This window comes from Pithys albifrons, chromosome 10 (genome assembly GCF_047495875.1).
Source record: "Pithys albifrons albifrons isolate INPA30051 chromosome 10, PitAlb_v1, whole genome shotgun sequence".
In the NCBI taxonomy this organism is placed as follows: domain Eukaryota; kingdom Metazoa; phylum Chordata; class Aves; order Passeriformes; family Thamnophilidae; genus Pithys; species Pithys albifrons.
Genome location: NC_092467.1, coordinates 8,686,531 through 8,697,101, shown reverse-complemented (window position 1 = coordinate 8,697,101; position 10,571 = coordinate 8,686,531). Strand labels below are relative to the sequence as shown.

The following is a 10,571-nucleotide window of genomic DNA, read 5'->3' as shown; positions in this document are numbered from 1 at the left end:
TCATAAAGAACCACTTCTAAGGCTCTGCATTTCTGCTGGGTTGCATTAAATGATTCCTTTGTTGAAATGCCTCACATTGCATTGTTTAGAGCTTACTGAAAACATCGTATCATGTGTATACAATTTACAAACAAGGGAAAATGCATACAGCTGTCTTCATATCAAATTTAAAAGATACAAGCCCAAACATACATTTTAATACCAGGTTGAATGCAGTACACTGGATTCAAATAATGTAATTTAGCCAAATTGCTGTTTAACACAGCAGGATCAGAAACTGGAGAGCACAGTGGGAGGATTTCCTCGATATAATCAGTCAAACCAAACCTGAACTAAAATCCAGTTTGAGCCCTACTTCCTCCCTGAACCAGAGCTAGCAGTGCACTCTGACTACTCTTACGAACTTTCATCCAAGCCCAGTGCAGTCTTGAACAGAAAAATCCACCATCAGCTCTCCTTCCCACTCCAGAGTACCACCCACGACAAGGAGAAGCCAACATCCCCAAGGGGACCCTCCGCTGAGGAGCTGCTGCCGAGTCACACCAGTCCTGTCCTCCCTATGGCACTGCCGGACAGGCAGGTCTGCTCAGCCAGGGGACCCTTCAGAACCAGCCATGCTCTGTCTCAGCACTTCACACCATGGATATCTCCCAATGCAGATGTGTGTATCTGGGATGCTCTGCATACACACACTTGCACGTGTCCTCCCACTGGGCACGGATGTCCATGGAGAATGGGCAGACCTCTCCTTAGCTCCAGCCCCTCCAGGGTGCTGCCTGCCTCCCAGCTCCCTAACCCACCACACCATGACTAGGGCAGTAGGACCTTCACCTGGAGCTCACAGGTGCCTTCCAGAGGAGCAGCAGATGTTTGGGAAGGGCATCACTTGAGAGAACACCTGCAAAAGCACATTCCCCTCCAGTCCTGCTGCTGACAGTCCCCATGGCTATGTGCAGTTCCCTGTGCTGGTACTGCAGTAAGGTACCTCTTCTTGAGTCCCTGGACAGAGCACAGTTTGGGGGGTCAGTGTGGGGAAGAGACCTCACCTTCCTTTAGCCACTGGCACAAGCTGAAGCTCAAGTCCAAGCAAAGGAAAGAACAAGCCCAGAAGTTACAGAATATTCTGAGTTGGAAGGGATCCACAAGGATCATAGAGCCCAACTCTAAAGTGAATGGCCTGTCACTGGATTTTCCTGTCAATGTGCCAAGTCATTCTGTGACTCTTTCTACACTGGGACTAGTATTCAGACCTTTTTTTACACCCCTAATGGGAATCTGAACCCCAAAGACAGGAGGAGAGACCAACCTGCACATCTCTTGCATCTCCCGTGCTCTTTTACACCTGGAGCAGTGGCTGGGAAAGTTCCTGCTGGGATAGAGAGGTGCAGGATTGGGCCACCTCCTGGGCCCCTCTTCAAGCGCAGCTCTCCCTGGGGCGGGCTCCGCGTGGTTTCCCGAGCCGAGGAGCCCCCGAGGAGCGCGGGCTGCGGAGCGGCAGGGGGAGCTGCAGCCCGCCCGGGGCCGGCCGAGGGAGCGCATCCGCCCGCGCTCCCTGCTCCGCCGAGCTGCCGTCCCAGCCAGGCAGTGACTGAGGCCAATGCCATGTTTAGTCTGGGGCCGGCACACGGCAGCGGAGCAGCCGGTCTGGGCCGCGCTTTCCCCGCGTTTCGGGGCGGCTCTGGCGGCGCAGGGAGCGCTCCCAGCCCCGAACGGCGCTCCCGCTTCACAAAACTTCTCACAACAAAGTCGCTGCTGCGGGAATTCCCATTTAGTTACTGTCTCCAACATTTCAGCTGGGCTTTCGAATTTTGGGGCCGAGCCTCGCTGCCTGGCCTCTTTAACTCAGTCTTCTCTTGGGGATGGGAGGGAGGGTTGAAGTTGTTGGTGTTTTGTTTTGTAAACTTTTGTAAAAGTTAGTGCTAAAGGGGCAGGGGATCACAGGTCCCCCTGGAGCTGAATAAACGAGTCTGCAAAAAGAATCAGTTCTTCTAACTAGCACACATTAAGCAGACATAAAGAATTTACCAATGAAAATTGTGGACTAAGTATGTATTTAATAACTCCCTGATGTTGCTGCAGAGACTCCTCCTTTGAAGAGCTCAGTGGGGTTTTGAACAGAGGGTAGCTCTTACCCCCATGCAAAAACTTTTATAAAAGGAAAAGCTCTACATTTATTTTTAATCTAAGCAGCACACCCCATGTTTCGAGTTTTAAAAGAACTCAAAGCTTTAGCTCGGCAAATGCAGAGCAAAAGAAACTAAATAAAGCAAGTCTAGACTTAAAATTCGATCAGAACCATATGGGAGTTCTTCGAGCATTTGCTTTTTGCGAAGTGCTCTCGCTCCCCACACAGAGTGCACAAAATGCGCTTTCAGTAAGGCATGGCTGTAATTACCTCGGGAGGCCCCGCGCAGAGATGGCTCCTCGCAGCACAGCCACACACTGCTAAAGGCTTTCATTTCCACTCACATTTTACATTCCTGTTTGCTTGTGACCACCAGAGAACACTTGTGGAAGACGGGCACATAACTATACACATAACTATATTTTACGATACATCCTATGGATCTGAAGTGCACAGAAGTCCATTATTCTCTCCCTTTCCATGGTCTTGATCTCCCTGTAACGCAGCCCTCTCGGAGCACCCTGATACGTGACATTGTCCTTGCAGAATTTCACAAGAAAATACTTAAAAATCTCTAAGCAGCTTTAAGACTGACTGCAGGAAAATTTTGTTTTAGGTGACAGTACAAATCTGGATGTGAGGCACACAGTAAGAGGATGAAAGAGTGACTTGCTTCAGGTGAGGAATAAACCTAGTTTCCTGTGCAGTGATTATTTAGAGAAAGTAGCTTGGTCTTGGGATACTTATAATGCTTTGACTGATTTTATTTTTATACTGTTTCTCTGGTTTTCTTTGTTTCAGCAAGATCCTGAGAGACCCACATCCCCTACGCTTCCTGGTTCTTAGATCCACCTGTCTCACTTTTGTACTCTCAACCTCCACCAGCCTCTGGATTTGGAAGAAAATCCAAACCAGAAGTGAAACTACTGTAGCCATCATGGTTGAACAGAGGCAAGACATGGTTTGTAGACTGAATTAGTCTTCAGTCTGTGAATGCCCTAAAACTTTCTGTCCTACAGCAGATGCAGCATGGCTTCTGTGGAGCCTCCCATTAACTCAGGAGCAAGGACTGAGTGGAAGTGGGGAAACTAAAAGGAGGAAGGGCACTTGATACCAGTGACACAGAGCATAACAAAGCAGGAGAAGCAGAAAAAGGATGATGACGTTAGGAGGAGTAAAGCAGGAACCATGGAAAAGAATCAGAAGGAGATGACGATTGTGGGAGAAGTGAGAAACGGCACTCAGTGGTGATGAAAGGAAAAAGCAGCTGGGCAGTATCTGTCTGAGATGGTCCCTTACCCCAGTGTAATGGTCCAAGAGAGCAAAAATTTCTCTCATTTGTTTCTGCATTGAAATATGTCATTTTGTCAAACACTGAATGTCTCTAGTACGATGCACAGGACTACTATTAGTGGGCAAGTCAGGAATGGGAGCCCTGAGCCACACAGCACAGCATCTGAGGGTATGATAGTCCTGAAGTAGCTCTCCAGCTGAACACACGTGTCAGCTCTACAAATGCACAGAGGGCGTGCTGAGCCTGTCCTAGCCAGGCTGTACATACAGCTGAACCTCACTGTTTCACACTACTCCAAATGACCCAGCTGCACAATGCTCTGTCAGGGGAAGAATTCTTGTGTTAAGTGTAAGCAAGCTGAAGTTAATAGATTACGCTGTTTTATCAGATACCAATTTCTTTCAAGGGAAAGAAACAAAAAAAATAGTGAATGGGAAGAATGTGTCCTTCCACTAGCCACCACTACACTGCAGAAATATAAATCTCCATTAATTCAAATGCTTACACTGTTTGAAAGCATTTGGGTTAATGAGGTTCCACTGTGCATGATTTAACTTAATACAGATACTCCTTTAACAGGCAAAGTGGTCCAAAATATGATGCTCCACTAGAATAATTTATGATTTACAATTCAAGCTATGTTTTCTATATGACCATCATAAATCAATGTCCATCACACACACATACAAATGCATTTGTATGTTTATGAGAGCACTGGATTTTCAAATTAGTCATTTCAGGGAATTAATGTGTCATATGGAAAACTCAGCTTGAATAAAGAAAAAAAATTAATTCAACAGAGCACCCAAGAGAGACTATTATTCTTAAGAAACTGTGTGTTCCTGTTTGCCCTTCAGCAGGGAACATGTCAAGTAAGCAAGTGTGCAACACATTTATAGAAGACTGTCCTGACCTTTCAGAAACTGGAGGTCAGGATGGTCAGGAGGATCAAAACTGCCCCTGGAGGAAGAGAAAGTCAGGAGTGATGAGTGATATGTTCAGAATGCTGTTCTACTTTCTTCTGTCCACAGAAGATAACAACAGAAGGGACACAAAATCAGCAGGAAGATCTAGTATTTCCACAGTAGCTCAAGCCTTGTGCACTGGTCTGTGTTTGGCATCAGAGTGAATTATGTACCGTATCCCTGAAGACCAGATTTACTGCTGCCCACACTCTGCCCTTCCTTCCTACTCAGCTTTGCCCTTCCTCTGCCTTTTAGCCTCTCTCCTCTTTACTTACCTTGGTGCAAGAAGGGAGCAAATATCCTGGTTGTCACCTCCAGCTGGAGTTGCACCTCTTCTTGTCCATGACAACAACTAAGGTGATTACCAGTGTCCTTGTTGTTAATGTAACCCTCGAGTCCCCTCATTCAACAAGGATCCAGCACAGCTCTCAGGGGACAGGAGAGTTTCAAGGACAGCCTTTCAAGATGCCTGCAGGTTCAGGAATTTCAAATCATCACTGCTTTTTCTCCATTTACTGTCAAATGTTTTCTCTTCTAGCATAAGGAAGGCTAGAAATGAATTGCTATTTCCCCACTCTTTCAGACAATGTAGAAATTTCACCCTCACTCTAATCCTGCGTAGCCTTCACGGCAACTCTTATTAAACTACTCTGTTATGAGATTAAGTAATTACTATGGACAAAACACACGTTCAGTTTTCTGTATTTCTGACAAAGTTTCTATTGTTTGACTCTGCTTTCCTTTTTCAACTTAAGAGATGCTAAAATAAAACCCACTTCCTTCTACTACAGTATCTTGAAGAGAAAAGCTGAAGCTTCCAAAGCAGGTTTCCACTGTGACTGAGGACACTTCTTTTGACTCTTTTCAGGTTCCTCTTTTTCTGCCTTCCCCTCTCTTGCATCATTTTTCTCACCCTTCCCCATCACATAGGACTGATCTACACTAAGAGTAATGAAGAGCCATTTCCAACCTGATGATCTTTGCTGAATTTTCAAAGTAACTTGCAACAGTCCCAATCAAATGGATCTCTCCTAGTTCACCTTGTTTAGTTTTTTTTGTTGAATAGGGCAGGAGCAAGTAGCTTAGGATCAATACTCAATGATCACAACTACCTGAGATGCAATAAATAAGATCAAACCTTAACTCCACATACAACAAATGATTCTTAGATAATTTTGTTCAACTGCCACAGTGTCCTGCCCATCAGAAAATCTCCAGACTGCTGGAGATATGAAAAGCCTGCCTCTGGTTGATGAAAGAAGATGCTGATGGGAGCTGGGAGTCAGTGGCACAGACGTGTGTAGCACCCCATGAACTTTGTTTCACCTGATCTTCAGGACAGGTATACACATCTCTGGAGGACAGGTATATAAAGGAAGGCAATAACAAAATCCTACTGCCAGTTTAAAAGAAAGTCATCCTTTTAGCAGCAGCAATCAGTGAAGCTCCTGGAGCAGAAGTGGAGCCCCTCCTGTATCTCTCATGGCATTACAGTTCAGGCAGCTGAATAACCAGTTCTGTGCAAACATCATTCCAAATTTCTCTTAAGATCCATATTGGGGAATTACAATGAAACCACAAGAGCTGCTGTATTGTGACATTTCACATGTTTTTACAACCTGCTGTGACCTGTTTTCTGGCCAATCCCCCCAATATGCATCCTCATTTAGAATGCTACTTCTTTCATTGCTGCTCTTGTCCCTGCTCATCCCAGGGGGGTCAGACTAGATGACCTTTAAAGGTCCCTTTCAAACCAAACTATTCCATTATGCTATTCTATGATTCTATTCCATGACTGAAGCTCCAGGATGACCCCAGGTAAGATGACTGGTATTCCTCAGCTGCTTCTGCACATGACAAGACATGGCCCCAAGTAGTGTAGCTCGTGTTTCTGATGGGTGTCACAGCCACTGCCGCCAGGCTGCTGCTAGGAAAGATTGCCAAATATTCCATTTTATGGCTTGGAAACTGTCTGAAAAACTTTAAAAGAAGACTGAAATGCGTGGAGACAGATTTACCAAAGTGGCAGGGAAGGGAAGGGGTAAGTTGGAAAGAAACCAAGACATGATGGTGAGAAGGAAAGGAGGGAATACATGGGGAAGGGAGACAAATGTACTGGGCAGGAAACCAAGTGAAGGAAAAAGGTGAAAGAGGAAACAAGCAGGATGGCCAAGAAAGGGACAGCAAGGGAATGGCAGAAAAAAGAGAAAAGAACATAGTGAAAGAGGAGCCAGTGGAGGAGGGGAAAATGCAGAGCTCCTTTCTAAGAGATATGGGAAAATAAATGGAGTCTGCTGCTTGAAGCAGCCAGCAGAAGAAAGTTATTACTGGGTGTGCATTTCAACAAGAAATGTACATTAGACGGGTAACAAATTACACAGGGTTGTCTTCCTTCTGGGCAGAAATCACAGAAAGAATAACTGATATTCTCATAAGTCTTGTGATTTTGGGGTCTTTGGACATGCAGAGTTGGAAACATTCAGACCACAGAAGATCAGCATCCCCTCCTTGAGGGGCTCTGTCTTTGCCTAACCCATGTAGCTACATATTCTTTTGATCACAGACAAGAAATACAGAATTAAATTAAATTATTCTTTGGCTTTCTCTTTGCCTGAAGTTCAGCAGGATTTTGAAATTCCTCCATATAACACTCTTGTCTCTTTGCTTACATGGAAACACTCCTAATTGCTGATCATACTTTTTAATATAACCTTCACTGAATATCCATTCAAAGAGGAGACACGATTGCTGGACAGAGCTGTGCTCTTCTGCTTGGGTGTTCAGACTGAGATATCCAACTTAGCATGCAAATGCTCTAAGGTGGGCACTTACTCACCCTGCCAGAAGAGTTTGGTGCAATGGCTATTGGATTATTATTTATATTCCATTAAAAAATACAGTAGTAATCTTTTAAGGCTGCAAGGTCAAACTTTCAGGAGCAAGAAAACTCCCAGACTAAGGCAGGATAACTCTTCTGGCCTTATCTGCCTATGCACTAGGACAGATTTTATTCAGAAGATCATGTGCAAATTTTGGAAGGGATTCCCTTATCAATGCACAGGGTTAGACATTACATTAAATCTTCCCAAAGAACTCTAATCCATAAAAATCCATCACAGAAAATGTACTGAATGGTTGATATTTGGCAATCAGGCAATAAAATGCTTTTTGCAGCGCTCCTGACTTTGTCTGGAAGTTTCTAACTGCAATTACTGTCAGGTAAAAGTACTTCTTTGTGCTGGTTTGGCAGAAAAATGAAATGATGGCTTACCATGCAGATTAGATACTAACACAGCAGTCTGTAATCAGCCTGGGGGGCAGAATCAAAGGCAGCTGCAGAGCCCCATCAGCCCCTCCACACTGGCTGGCTGTGGGCTGAAGGAGGCAGTGGGGGCAGTTTGTGGTTGAGCACCAACAGCACAACATGAATTCCCTCCCCACCACTTGTCTCACGTGTAAGGGCCACCCCCAGTCCCAGGGCCCAGCACCACAGGCCTGAGGGTGACACGCGCTTGAGAGCACCCACCCCAGGGTTTCACAGGGTGGGGTCATTTATGTTTTGATGGCAAAGTGAGTAACGATCTCCAGCTGCTTTGTTGCCTCTGTGAATCCACAGTAGCACTGCAGAGCAGCACAGGGAGAAAAGGGGAGCACCTCCCATCCCCACAAACACCATGGCCTCTGCTGCCAGGAGAAAAAAAAACCATTTCCAATTCAATTGTTTGCCTTGTGGCAAAGCTGAGATTCACATTCAGGACATTTAGAAGTTATAAATCAAAGCATCCACAGTAGAACTTCCATTGGTCAAGATGAGGCTTTCCACACAGGCAAACACACATCATGGTAAGGTGGAGTGCTCCAGTGCCTGCTTAAAGCCATCTTACCAAAGCAAGTACACAGCTGCATTTTCTTTCAAAATACTACTGCAGCCTTTTAAGAGAGAGGGGGAATAATCCAACTTCTGGCAGTGGGGAATATTTCACAAATCATATATGCTTTGGCATCCAGCCCTTAAAGCCAGGGGCCTTTACTCACAGGCTTTGCTGGGAGAGATCCACCCACCTCAAGTGGGATTAATTAAAAGAGGCATGTATCATGCAAATAGTTTCTGTTTCCTTACAGAAATATTCAGAGCACATAACCCAAAACAGCTTTAGAATCAGAGCGAAGCAAGTTGAAAATTATTTCCTGCTCCCCTTTTTCCTTTTCCCTGGACATTAAGGGAGGAAAAGTGAGAAAATGCCGACCGCTCACTATTTCTCTACAATTCCTCTGATTATAAGTTGAATATTATTACTTAACTAATGAAGAAAGAAATTATATTTTTAAAGACAGGAGCTGCATCTCACTATAAGGTGCCAAATTTTCCATACCAAACGTGTGCTAAGCTGCTCGTTGGAAAAGGACAGTCCAAGTCTTACCCCTGAAAATGATCTTTTATCTTAGGGCAGAACAGGAGAAAATGGAAACCTTGTATTTCTTCAGCATGTCAGGATTTTCAGCTCCACGTAACAGTGACAGGGGCTACAAGAAAAAACTCCTTTGAAAAGCAAGATAAACTTTAAAAATACTATTTTCTTCTCAAAAAGCTAAACTTTTTCCTTAGATAGGAGAGATCCCGACACTTCAAGGAATCACTGCAGAAAATGGTGGTGGAGCAGTCAGAGCACAGAGGTCCAGTTCAAAAATAAGTCACAGAAAAAGCACAAGTTTCTACAAGAACTCTTCCTCAAAACTCTTTTTTTCCCCTTTCAATATCTCAGACCCATTTTCGGAGTCAATTTCCTATGATCCTGCAAAGGCTGTTATTAAAACCAGACCAAGCGTAGCTGAAATTCCAGGGCTCAAAAACAACATTTAATAGGCACAGGAGCTGGCCACACTGTCCCCCTTAGGTGATTTCCCCTGCAGCCCCTTCTCTGGGATTTCCTCCCTCGCAGTTTAGTCAGCAGCAGAAACCTGAAGTTTCAGCGGAAAGGCAAACCCTCCCTTCATTCTTCAGCAGCTCAGAGTGTTTTTGTCTGAGGCTTTCATAGCTCTAAAAGAGGGAACTAACATCCAGCCCAGAAGATGTGTATTGCAGATATTTTTTCCACAAAAATGTCAGGCAGTCACACATTCAATTGTGTATTCAGATACAGCGTTTTAAAATCACTGACCTCCAGTGCTTCTCATGCCACCAGTGGCAGTCCCGAACTGAGGCTGCTTACCCACGTGTCTTTTGTGAGCCAGAAAATCCCCTTCTGGTCTCCATCCCACCTCTCACTTGGGCATGAGAAAGATGACCATGAGACATGCTCTTGGCAAGCCCCTCAGGCAGCAGCGTCCATGCAACACGGAGATGTGCTGGTGGCAGGGCGAGTGAGGGGGCCGTGGTTCTCTCCGCGGCAGGGCAGGAGCCCATCCCTGCTCTGAGCTCTGAGCTGTGCTTTGCCCTGCGCTGGCACAGAGGAGGCACCGCGGCCGCTGCCCCCCAGCCCAGCCCAGCTCTCCCCCTGAGGGGATGATCCTTGGGCGTCTGCCCTTCCAGCACAAAGCTGGGAAAGGCAATTCCAGGTTTCTTCCCAACAGTCCCTACTTAACAGATATCCATTAGGATGAAAAAGTGTGTTTTGTGGTTGGGCATTGATGCAACAACACCCTTTCCATAGCAAATATATAAAAATACTTCATTCCTTTGATATACCTCATTTATTTATTTTTTCTATTATAAGGGGTAATTATATTTGAAACATTAAGCCTCAAATTTAAGTTACTGACAACTACAACAGGTCTCACCTATTTAAAATAAAGTTTTTCTCCAAAGGTTCTCTTCTCAATTACCATTTTTAAAATTGAAAATGTGCACATTTTATTTTTGTTTCTATTTAACTGGCTTTTCTTTTATTTTTTAAACCGTGACTACTTTCAATATAACAGTTAATTTATCAAAAATGGAGAAGCCCCTTTGTTCCAACATTGCCTAATCTGCCCACGCCCCTCATAATTTAGGAAGTTAATGAAGTCCTCAAAATCAGAGGTTTTCTCATATTTATATATATATATAGATGTGAGTGATTATGTGTATTACATCATCATGAAAATAAACATTAAGGACATTTTATTCATATAACTTATATAAAAAAGCAGTTAATGCCACAGAAAATTATAAAATATGCAAAGCTACTTTAAAAAGCCCTGATAAATG

At 44.5% G+C, this 10,571-nt stretch overlaps 1 protein-coding gene across 2 annotated transcripts in view; it reads right to left on the bottom strand.

The window, feature by feature from the left end:
* The window catches only part of DNM3 (dynamin 3), a 174,187-nt gene that overhangs the window by 6,239 nt on the left and 157,377 nt on the right, over positions 1-10,571 (bottom strand). The gene's annotated exons all lie outside the window — the stretch shown is intronic.